At 38.6% G+C, this 11,601-nt stretch overlaps 1 protein-coding gene across 1 annotated transcript in view; it reads left to right on the plus strand.

Annotated features, from left to right (window-relative positions):
• LOC104683194 (centromere protein P) overlaps nucleotides 1-11,601 on the plus strand; it is a 113,080-nt gene that overhangs the window by 39,072 nt on the left and 62,407 nt on the right. The gene's annotated exons all lie outside the window — the stretch shown is intronic.

Here is an 11,601-nt window from a genome sequence, read left to right on the forward strand (position 1 = left end):
CAGTGCTGTTGGTGTGGTAAAGTTCAGCATTCACAGTAACTTTCCAACATCTTCTTTGCTAAGTTGTATAGAGAGAGCATAAATCTTGTGAAGAGGGTAAATATGACATGAAACATAAACTATTTTACTCAAGAAAAAGATTTATCTTAGGTTTTAAGAGGAATTAAAGAGAGAAGGTACAGTTATCTGCCTTTGCTGCTGTATGATACTTAAATAACTGTTACATATGCAAAAGATGGAGAAAATGGACAATTTTTTTTTGTGTGAAGTGGTTTAAGTATATGATTTATCCAAAGCATTCAATTATGCTTTTGGTTTGGTAAAAAGAATTACATTGTTTCAAAATCTGTTCACAAGGAAGAATCTGGTTCTGAAAAATTCTTTTTAGAAAGTGTCTTAGAAGTATCATAATTGTTTTGAAAATGTAGTAAGCTTATTTCTTTTGTCTTTGAGCTTCATGAAGCAGATGATTTGCTTGACCTTTTCAAGTTTCTTTCTTTCTTCTGAAGACAAGAACATGTTTAAGAAGATAAATCATATGTAATTCTAACATTTGGGGTATAAAGAAAAGCACCAGCAGTCATGACCAAAATGATATTGCAGGAGTTGGCAATACTGGAACTAAACTAAAGCAGTCATGTATTTATGTAGAGAATACAAGGGAGAGTTTGAAAGAGAGAAATGAAAACTCCATAATCCTTGATTAATAATACCACAAATAGTTGAATAGCTACATTGTACCACTAAATCAAAACCAGTATTTTTTTTTTTTTTTTTAGGAATTAATAGAATACATGCACAATGAGAGATGAAAAAAGCCCCAGCAAGTTTGTTAGGACCAGTTACTAAAATGTTACTGGCTGCTGCAAAGTTGGGGTATTTTTTAAGCACAAGACAAAGAACATGTTGCATATTTTGGAAGCTTTGTTCTAATAACAGTTGTAAGCAAAACATACATAAAACTATTTATCTAAAGATAAAAATTAGAGTTCCAGTTTCATACCTGATTTTTTTTATTATTTTCTATTATTGATTGTGTCCCAAAGTCTCTTAAGGTCTTAGGAGACCTAAAATTTCATGGTGCATTTAAAAATCCATGATGGCAGGACAGAAGAGTCTGTCCTTTGAAAAGTTGTGGTAAAGCTCTTGATTTGAAGCATATTGAGCTGCAGAAGCTGATGCAGCTCTAGCCATGGAATACATTAAGACTCAGTTCCTGTTTTGTTGCAAGAGCTGTTTTGGAGACAAACAAGTCTATACTTTGTGGTCTTCGTCAAGTTGTGTGGTTTGATCCTCATTTTCATTTGTGGTGTGGCAGGAATTCCCTTACAAGGCAGATAATGAGGGGATGAAATTTAGCATCTTTCATGTAAGACTTCTTGTTTCAAAGGCTGTGAAAATTTACTGAATTTGCAGCATGTTTTGTTTTTCAGTTTTAAGAATGCTTTGGGAGGACTTATTTTTAATGTTGATTTGTGAATTTTTTTTCATAATTATGCGGATGTGATGCAAAGTGGGAGGTATGTCAAGCTGGAAATCTGAGTTGGCTTCAAGCTGATTTATTTTCTTTAGCTAAACTTGGATGGATCCTTTTCATCGATTAAAATCTTAGGAATTTCACCATCCCCCATTAACTGCATTCAGCTTATGAGACTTGTCAGCTTTTTCAGTTTTGTTTCTGAGCTGAAGGCACAAGAAAGGAGACTGTTTGAGTATTTTATGAATTTAGGGGTTTTTAGCTAGTTGAGTATGGTCTACCAAACACATTTAAATTTCCAAATATTAGTCAAAATGTTCTTGGGATAAAGATCACCAGTGGCCTTGAGGTGAATAGGACTGACCCTGATCATAAGAAAGGTATAAATTACTTTAAATTACTTGGCCTTTTCCTTATATTCACTGTCTTACGGTAAAAGACTTTGGGGTTTCTTTGGTGGGTTTTTCTTGGTGGGTTCTTTTTTCCTTTTCTTCTAAAACTTAAAATGGCCCATGTGAAGTATAAAGGGGGGGGGGGAAGTGTATTTTGTTTATAGAGGATTTAAGGAACTCAGATGAAACCAAGTTGTGAAAGTTAGACCTGAGGATTGTGTTGGAAGCCTGATCTTGATAGAACTGGCCCTGCTATCAGATGTCTGAAAAAAGGCCTCAAGCTCAAAAGTTTAAAATCCTCAGTTGAAAACTTTGAAGGAATTCTGTGTTTTAGATAAGAATTGGGGATGTTTGTTCCTCTGAGTGCACAGTAAAAAAGGGAGTGCATAGTCAGATACAACAAGGAACTGTGAAGGTTGTAATTTGGTTCCTCGTAAAGCCTGTGGGTTCCTGAAGTAGGAAACAGCTGCAGGCAGTGTCATCGAGGCTGGGCTGCACTTCATTGTAGGCACAGAAGCTCTTGGCATCCCAATCTCAAGGTCTTAACTGGCAGCCCAGCACTGCTGTCAGCAGCCACCTGCAGCCTGTGTGAATTCCATGTAGGATCTGCAAAGGTGCTTCTTACCTGTGCTTGCCATTGACAGATGTGACTGAATATTGGGACTGTAGTGGCTGCTGGATTTATTTATCCTGTGTCAGAACTCATCTGAAAATTCAGCAACTGCAGTGTAGAGCTCAGCCAACCGAGATGCTGAAGGTCTTGTTCTTGCAGAGCTGCAGCCCAGCCCGAACCCTCACAGACTTGGTGGTGTTCTGCTCTTCTTGGAATGGAAAGTCATTCCAGGAGCAGTCCCTGTGGGAATGTGTGTTTTTAAAGGTTATGGAAAAGGGGCCATCAAATCATATCAACAGTCCTGCAAGCTGAGACAAGACCTAATCTGTTTAAAAAAGCAAAGGAGGACGGAGCTGTGCCCTGTGTGGGGCTTTCTGTTGCCTCTGACCTGAACCTTGTTGTGTGGTCCCTATTTATTTCCCATTCAGTAGGTGGTATTATGAGATCAAAACTCTGGCAATCCACATCTTGTGCAGCCTGTTTTAAATGTTTTGCTAAGAGCTCCTGGGAAGAACATGTTGAGCAGGTGAAAACAGTTGAGTTTATTGACCTTGTAGCATGGGAATTAATATAACCTCATAGGAAATTACTGAGTAACGTCTACTAATGAACAGTAATACACTGATTTTTTAGGGCTGAATTCACTACAAGAATCTATGCATCTAGAAGCAATACATTAGGAATGCCTGATCTCATTAGGTGATTGGTTACACGAGTGCATGAACATGTGCAAGGAACAGTTGGTATTGCAAAAGCAGAGTATCGAGTTTCCTGGCATGTTCAAAGTTACAATAGGTGAAGTTTTTATATGACAATATCAATTTATGGTAGTGGATAATTGAAAGACTGACAGAAGAGGAGGGATGTAACAGTTTTCTGAGTATGTTGCTTCATTAGAAACCTTAAAAAGTTTTTATTGGGAGGGTTGGGGTTTTTTTAATGGATTTTACTCTCTACAGTAGAGGCATCTAAATAGTCCTCATCATGTAGTGTTTCTACTAACACAGCAACAAGTAGTCATAAACAATTTACACTGGAATAAAACAAGTTGAAAATTGATGTAAGCAATATTATCTGCAGCAAATAGTGTCTGGTTACTCTAAAATACCCTTGAACTACTATATGGAATTATGAATCTCTGCTGAGGAGAGTCAGTGTTGTCAGCTGACTCTTAGTGTTTTTAGTAGTTTAATAGCTTGTTTAATAAATATGCTTTGCTTTATCCTCTGTATTTTTATACAGCCTGCTTGGGTTGTTCCAAGATAGATGACTTTGGGCTGTGTTTTCCTCCCATGTGGAGTTCTGGGAATAGTTGTCTGGTTTTGCAACCACTGTTTACTGGTGCAGGTATATTCGTTTTCCTGAGGCAGCATTAGCAGTTGGACCTCAAACTTTAACAGAGTCTTTAGTTTGCCTGATTTGTGTCTTATATAAAATTATATAAATGATCACAGTATCTGACAGGTATCTTGCAATCATTAATAAACATTGGAAATAAACTAAAAGAACATCGTGTTTTGGAATGGAGGAAAGCGAGGAAGGTAATGGAGCTGAGTGTCTATTCCAAAGCTTCTCATTTATTTGGAGAAGAACTGCTGACTTCAGTGCCTTAAATTGGTAGATGTCTCAAAGAGCTTGTGAATTCTACCATAATAATTTATATTAATACTTTATTCATTAACTTGTTCCGTTCATTTATAGCTAAGGACTTCCTGCAGTTTTGTTAAAAGACTTAGAAAATGTGCCTGCAACTTCAGATTGTTCCCAGGTTTGTATCCAATCTGAAAATCATGTGTTACAAGCTTTTTTAGGCACTTTCAGGCAAGGATAAAGAGTAGTTGTCTAAGCTATTTGCCAAAGCATTCCTGAATGATCATGAATAGGAAAATGTTTTGCATTAGCAAAAATTTTCCCCTTGTACGTGATGGAAAGTGCTTCCTATTTACGCTTTTGAGTGTGTTTAAGAGTGATGGTCCTTGATTTTACAATGACTACAGAATGTGTTTCTTTTCTTAAACACCTATTGCTCTAGAAATGTTCAAGCAACTACAGCTGTCCAGCCTGGCGGTGCAGAGGATTTTGCCAGGCAGCCTCTCAGCTCTTTCTTATAGTCTGGAAACTGAACATCACCCTTAAAATGGTTCTTAATTTTTATTATCCCTTCTTTCTTAAAGAGAATAAATCCTCTCCTTTTAGCACAAGACCTTGTAATGCTGGCACCACATTGCCTTCATGGCCTGCAGTGCAGTTATTACGCAGCCAGAATCTGTGACTTGGAAGCTTTCGCAGAAACACCAGGTGTTATTGCACATCATTCTGTGTCCTGGCATATTGTTTTATAAGGAAGGATATAATCTCTCTACCCTTTATTTCCTTCAGTTACTCTCCATTTTTATCTCCATTTTGTTTGGACTTCCTTTAATATTAATGCTCTTTTGGAAGCGATGCTTGTGCATGCACCTGTATTGTGCCTGGCATATAAAATAAATGTGTCTTTTGATTTATGGCACCTAATCTAATCAAAAGGGTTTCTCTATGGTTTGAATAATTTGTGAGTCACAGCTGCCCCTTGGCAGAGCTCGGGGTGGGAGTCTTATTTTGATCCAATCACTCTGGCTGGAAGTTGTTTCTTCTATTACCTGTTCTGGGATCCTTAAAAGGCCTTACTGTGAAGACTTTAGTAAGGCTCACACTTAAACCAGCATTCAGAGAATCACAGAATGGTGAAAAGCTCATCCAGTTCTACCCCGTGCCATGGACAGGGGCACCATCCACTATCCCAGGTTGCTTCAAGCCTTCTCCAGCCTGGTCTGGAACACTTCCAGGCATGGGGCAGCCACAGCCTCTCTTTCCATTTCATTAAGGAGGGAAAGTTGATCTGGGCATTACAGACCTTCCATGGTAATCTGGCCACGTGTATCCTTGTTCTGTCTTGCTTCTGACACCTTCTCTTGCCTTGTCCTATCACTTTTTGAAGAGTGGAGTAAATGCCTAAAGCTGTTTGTAGACAAAATGTAAACACCCATAACATTTTTGTTCTAAAAAAAATCAATTATTAAACTGGATCTTAGTGAGGGGATGGCATGAAATCAGTGCTTTGAGCAATTAAACTTTAATAGAACTGAGCTGATAGAAGTAGCTCCCTTTAAAAATGTCAGTTTTAATGAGACAGCTGTCCAGATCTCCCTTCACATCTTTGCCAAGCACTTGGCTTAATGCTGAAACTTCTAAATAAGTCTGTGTATTGTAAAAGCAGCCCCAGAATGGGGACTGGGGCAGTTGCTTAGAACTGGTAATGACTGAACTCGATACTGGGTTTAGCCACGGTGAAATGTTTGAGTGGAAAGGTGCTTTTTAGAAAAACAGAACAGTGACTTTGCACAGCAGTTGCACATCTGACAGATGTGTTTTCCATACTCACATTTTCTCCTCAGGTTCCTGTGCATTCTGATTTTGGGAGGGAACTGTTCAAGTGGGAAGCATACATTACCCTTTCTGTCCTAAGCACAAGGCACTAGAAGCAGTGTGAATCCATAAAACACAGTGTTGCTAAGGCAAAGCATTCCTGAAACAGGAGTAATGAAATATTGCCTTACACGTGTGTGCTCCAATGGAACGCGCTCAAGGAAAACAGCACCAAGAGTTGTAGTTAGTTTATGGTAAGGAACGTTTTAAATTTTTAAAATACTCACTTTGCTTGTGGCTTTATAAATAATGATACAGGGCTTTTATAAAGGGTAACTGCTCTTTTTCTTCCATCTGTTAGATGGAAGCATTAAGAAGGATGTTGAAGATGGGGTTTAGATCAGTTTCTACTTTTCTGAAATAAAAGATCGTGGGTTTGTAAATGCTAATTGTTAACTGTGGTTATGACATGAAAAACAAGGGATCTCTTGGCATGTTGGTTAAGAAAGTGCTTTTGGGATCTGGGTGTGATAATGGTGGTGTGAGGTTTGAAGTGTTTTCTTCCGTATGGCATCACAACAGATTCTATCGTCGTAGCAGATATCTCAAATTTACAGGCCACTATACAGGAGCACAGTTTGTCAGAGAGATCATAACCTTTACTGCCCAGGTTAGGTAGGTGTTTGCATGGAAACTAGCTTCTAAAAGTACTCTGATTCTTTCATCTCAAAATTAATCCTATTACATGATGGTTCTGCTGGTTTGTATTAAAGGACAGCATTATGGAGTCAGGGAATATGGGGGTAAAGTAGTTTACTGTTGTACTGACATTTACCTTTGCTGTATTTCTGAAGGTTATTTGGCTTTCTTTTTCTATGTTAGTCATTTTTTAAATGGACTTAAATCAAAAATCCTTTTCTTTGCAAAATCTAGTATTTGAGGAAATATAAGATCAGGAATATTAATTTACAGGAGGGTAACATCTAAACAGAAATTGTATGTATTAGCCTAAAATATAAATGAAAAATATGGATTCTGAAAAACCAAGTAAGCTTTAATGAAGTTACTTATTTCTAGTTATTAATCACTAATTTTTTCTTAAGCAAGTAATAATTATGCTGCATCACAGTATTGCTGCTGGAGAAATGAGTATAGACAGTTGCTTTTATTATTTTTGCAGAATACTAGATTATTCTCTCACTTCCTGAATCTGGGCATCATCTCATGATGTTCATACAAAAGTGGTTTCTTCATGCTAAAAAATTGGGCCTTTTTTACTGACTTGTGAGTGCCTGGTGCAGTCTGCTCCTTGTTTCACCTTGGAGAATAGAAAGAAGATAAAAGAAGATAGAGCTGGCAGAAGGATAATATGGTGACTGGATATTCTTGGTGGCCTAAATAGGATATAAATTTTGGAAAAAGTGTCTTTTAGAATGGCAAGCCAGTTTTCCACAAACGAGTTAAGGTATTCTGGGAAGAGTGTTTCTGGAAGAAAATTATTTTCATAGGTCTTTATGTCTAAACAGCTTTTGGAAATAACACCAGCTGAAGAATTAAGAGGCAAGTCCATGCTTGTGTCCATGACTTGCTCGCTCTCTGTCCCTCTGGAAATTTTCCATCCTCTGGCAAACCTGTCAGCTCAAAATTTTTTCCGTTCTTAGCAGAGACTGTAACTCCGTAATAGTTGCTGCAAATGTAATTGTGAAGAGAAACTTTTCATTTCAGTGTTGCTGCCTGATTCTGATAGAAACCTTTGTGCGGGTGATGGGCAGCGCATGAATAAATGAACGTGGTGTGTGAATCACTTCTCAAGGGGCTCTCTGTACGTGTGGTTACTCTGGTGCATCCAGGCTTGTTAAATTACCTGCTGCTGCACAGGGAGTTTGGGGCAAGGCTTGGCTGCCTGTGGAAATGTGTGAGATTCTCATCAAAACTGAGTCCATAGTGCTGCTGTGCCAGAAATCTCATCGTCGTCACATTTCCCCTGGACAAAGATTTGAGACAGGAAAGTGTTCGTGCATAGGAACCCTGGCTGTGTGCTGTTCCCACTGCAACCACAGCAGCACAGTGGTTAAATCCAGAGCCTCGCTGTTCACTTGGGTAGGAATGTTCATATTTTATATGAAAAACTGCAGCGAGGCTGTCTGTTGGCAGCATGTTCAATTGAGCCAGTTTTTTACTGGCTCACATGGGCTTTGAGAAACATCCCAACTTGCTTCAAAATATTGATTAGTTTTGGAAGTCTTTTAAACATTGTGAAAGGCTTTTTTGTTTATTTCATACATAACCTTGTCTTCCATCTCACGTGATTCATTGAGTATGGAGAGTAAATCTTGCATTTATCTTAGCAGATAATTTAGACCGTGGTATGTGATACGTGGCATTTGGAATTAGAGTCAGATTTTCATTTACTCCAGAACTTTTCCATATGTTTCCTATTAGCAGCTTTGTTCTCAAATCTCTAGTCTCCCCAGAAAGGAGGGGAAAAGTCCCAACACAAGCCCAAGAAGCAATGTTTAATTCTAAACATAGAGAAGGAGAAAAAAAAATAGCCTTCAGAACACAATTTCATTAATTTTAGTTTACTGACTTTATTGTCATGCTGCTGTTAAATTCTGGTTGAAATGAAATGAAAATATTAATGTTGATTTTGCCTGTTGTGGGGTACCATAGTTTTTCTAGATAAATAGTGCAATATTTTAACTGGCAATTGAATGAATATGGAATGAGTATCTTCAAGAGGGAACGGCAGTGGCTTTTTAGGACATGGCTAAATGCTTTTTGAAATGACATTAAATTATTCTAAAATTGCTTAACAGTGAACTCATATCAGATTTTCTATGCACAACCTGGTTTAGATAGCTGAAATATTTTGCTGCTTTTAGCAAACAGGAAGGGTTAAAAATTTGCACAACGTAGTTTATATTTTTGAACTGCTCTGGTCTGAGTCATTTCACTCACTTCTGGGAAATGCAGGTGCAGGAATTCCTAATGGGATACTCATTAACATTTTGGAAATTTCTACTATGTTTAAAATAGCCAAACTTTCCCTTCTTGATTTTTTTTTTTTAAGAAAAGAAGCTTTTATCTTTGTCACTTATTTCACTCTTTTAATCCTTATTACCAATTATAACCAAATTTGACACAAGATAGAGGGAAATATTGTACTTGTTATTAACTTGTGAAAAACAGCAGCTGGGCAGAGGAAAGTGCTCTAGAGAGGTCCTTCAGCTGGGGAAGGGACAGTTCCAAACCTCTTGCTTAGGAGCAGCTGGAAGGCAGGAGGGGACAGAGCTGTGAGTAACCCCTTGGCACACGGCTGGCTCTGGCCCTTGGCAGCACAGAGGTGCTGTGGTGTGAGCTAGAGAGCAGCTGGAAGGACCTGAGGCTTGTACAACTCAAATCCATAGGAATCCAGGCTTCTGTAGCTTCTTTGCTCATGGAATAACTCAGTGACAGCAACACTGGGAATGAAGAGGTTGTCCTTATTCCTCTAAGGCAGCCCAGGACACTCTGAGCCATCCTTCCACAAGGACACATTGCTGGCTCACGTTCAACTTGTCCACCAGGATCCCCAGATCCTTTCCTGCAAAGCTGCTTTCCAGGGCAGCCATCACTCACCAGTGCATGGGGTTATTCCTCACTAGGTACAAGATTTTGGGCTTCCCTTTGGCTGAACTGCATGAGCTCCTTTTGGCCCTTTCTCCAGCAGCATAACCCTAGAGAGTCATTTATCAGTCCCCAGTGAGCTGGCTGAGGGTGATGTATCCTGTCATCCTGATCACTAATGAAGATAGGGAACAGAGCTGGAGCCAGCACTGACCCCTGGGCTACACTGGCAGTTCCTGACCTCCAGCTAGAATCCACTATGTGGCCTCTTTCCTATCGCTGCCTTCCAGCCAGTTTTCAGTCCACCTCACTGTCTGCTCATCCAGCCCAAACTTCATTGTGCTTTTAGGATTTTGCAACTCTTTGTTCATAAGATCATGCAGTGAGTGATGTCCAAATAGCTGTGCTCTTTCTCTGTCCATTTGTCCTCCTTCCTGACACTTCTAGCCAGTTTGTCTGATATGCTGAATTCCTGCAGGTTTCATCCTGGGCAGAGCAGGAAGGCACTATTAATACTGAAAAAAACAAAATAAACATTTCTTCACCTTCTTTAACTCAGTCTACCAGCAGAAGAAGGCACCTAGATGATATGAAAGAAAATGTGTTTTATTGAAGGTACGTTTTGATTTACATTGTGTATATTTGCCACAGCTGATGGTGGAATTTAAAATAATGATTTAGTAGTATCTTATATTCTTTAAACTTTTTGTATCTTATTAAGTTTGCTGCTATGTCTACTAATGCTGCAATATTGTTTGTATTGCTGTGTTTGAAGTACTGCATTAAATAGGTAGATATCAGGGAAAGAGGTGGGGAGAAGACTTGGAAAAATGAAAATATTTCATCCCTTGGTAATTTAATGGTGTAGAGCAGGACATAGACATATAGCAGGGTTTAGCAGCTCTCAAACAGTACTTTAGTACTCAAACAGGCCCCTCTGCTTAATGAGTGTTTGTGACGTTTACTGGGCTCTTCCTGTGCTCTAACAGTCTTTTGTTATTTATTCTTTAGAATGACTTTTCTTCCTATTTGTAGCAACAGGCTGCCATCCTCTGGTGAAACTGGTTAACTGTCATGTAGGGACCTGGCAGATTTTCCAAAAAGAGAAGCTGTTTAAAGTTTGAAAATCTTAGATGGAATAAATACTATTTTTTTTGTTAGACAAATGTAGTTGTACAAGGTAAAGCAATAAGAGAAGGCTCTTTGAAGGATTGATATCAGGTCTCTCTTTCTGCCTCTTTCCTTTTCCTGTAACATTTGTGGAGATTGTAAAGGTGGAGTTGATTTCTTGACAGATTTTCTTCCCATCTGCCGAGAACTGCCTTGTTCTGTGGGAAGATCACTGAACACCAGTGTGTTATCATCAGTTAATTAATATTCTGTCAATTGCATTGCTGTCCATGTTCAGAAATAATTGCTGAAACTGCAAAAGGTGCATTTTATATCATAATGTTTGTGTCACTGACACATCCACCTGGGTCTATGTTACAGTATGCCAAAGATGCAAGGTGTGAAAATTATTAGTTATTATTACCACAATTGCCAGCTGAAGAAAAATATCTGAAAATAGTGGAGGAGCATTGAGCATATTTTTTGTCTCGTGTCATCCTATCAGTTTATGACGTGATCTAGGAAATTACTGGTTTTTCTCTAATAATAACTCCTGGTTATGGTTAAATTATGGTTAAAATGAACCATATGATACTTCCCTGCTGTGATGCAAAATTGTCACTGTAGTTTAAATCACAGATGAAGTTTTTTTAAACTTCCAAGCTGGCTGAGTTTGCCCTGAGGATGGTGCAAACCTAAGCAGTTGATAAAATCTTTTGGAGATTATTTATTAAGAGTGAGGGTAGAGGTAGGTTCTTCAAAAGCAGTGCTGCAGTTTCTTCTATGAATGTTCTATGTATCCGTGGGTGCTGACTGTAGGAAGTTTCTCAGTCTGGGTGCATGGCCAAGAGGAAAGAGTGAGAAAGCAAGAGGGTTTTTAAGGCTGTGGAAGGATAGGATCAAGACTATATGGTCTTCTACCACTTAGGACTTTACTACATTTTTACAAAGCTTTCCCAATATCATGGGACTTCAACAGCAGGCCCAAAATTTGG

Source organism: Corvus cornix, chromosome 12 (assembly GCF_000738735.6).
Source record: "Corvus cornix cornix isolate S_Up_H32 chromosome 12, ASM73873v5, whole genome shotgun sequence".
NCBI classification, from domain to species: domain Eukaryota; kingdom Metazoa; phylum Chordata; class Aves; order Passeriformes; family Corvidae; genus Corvus; species Corvus cornix.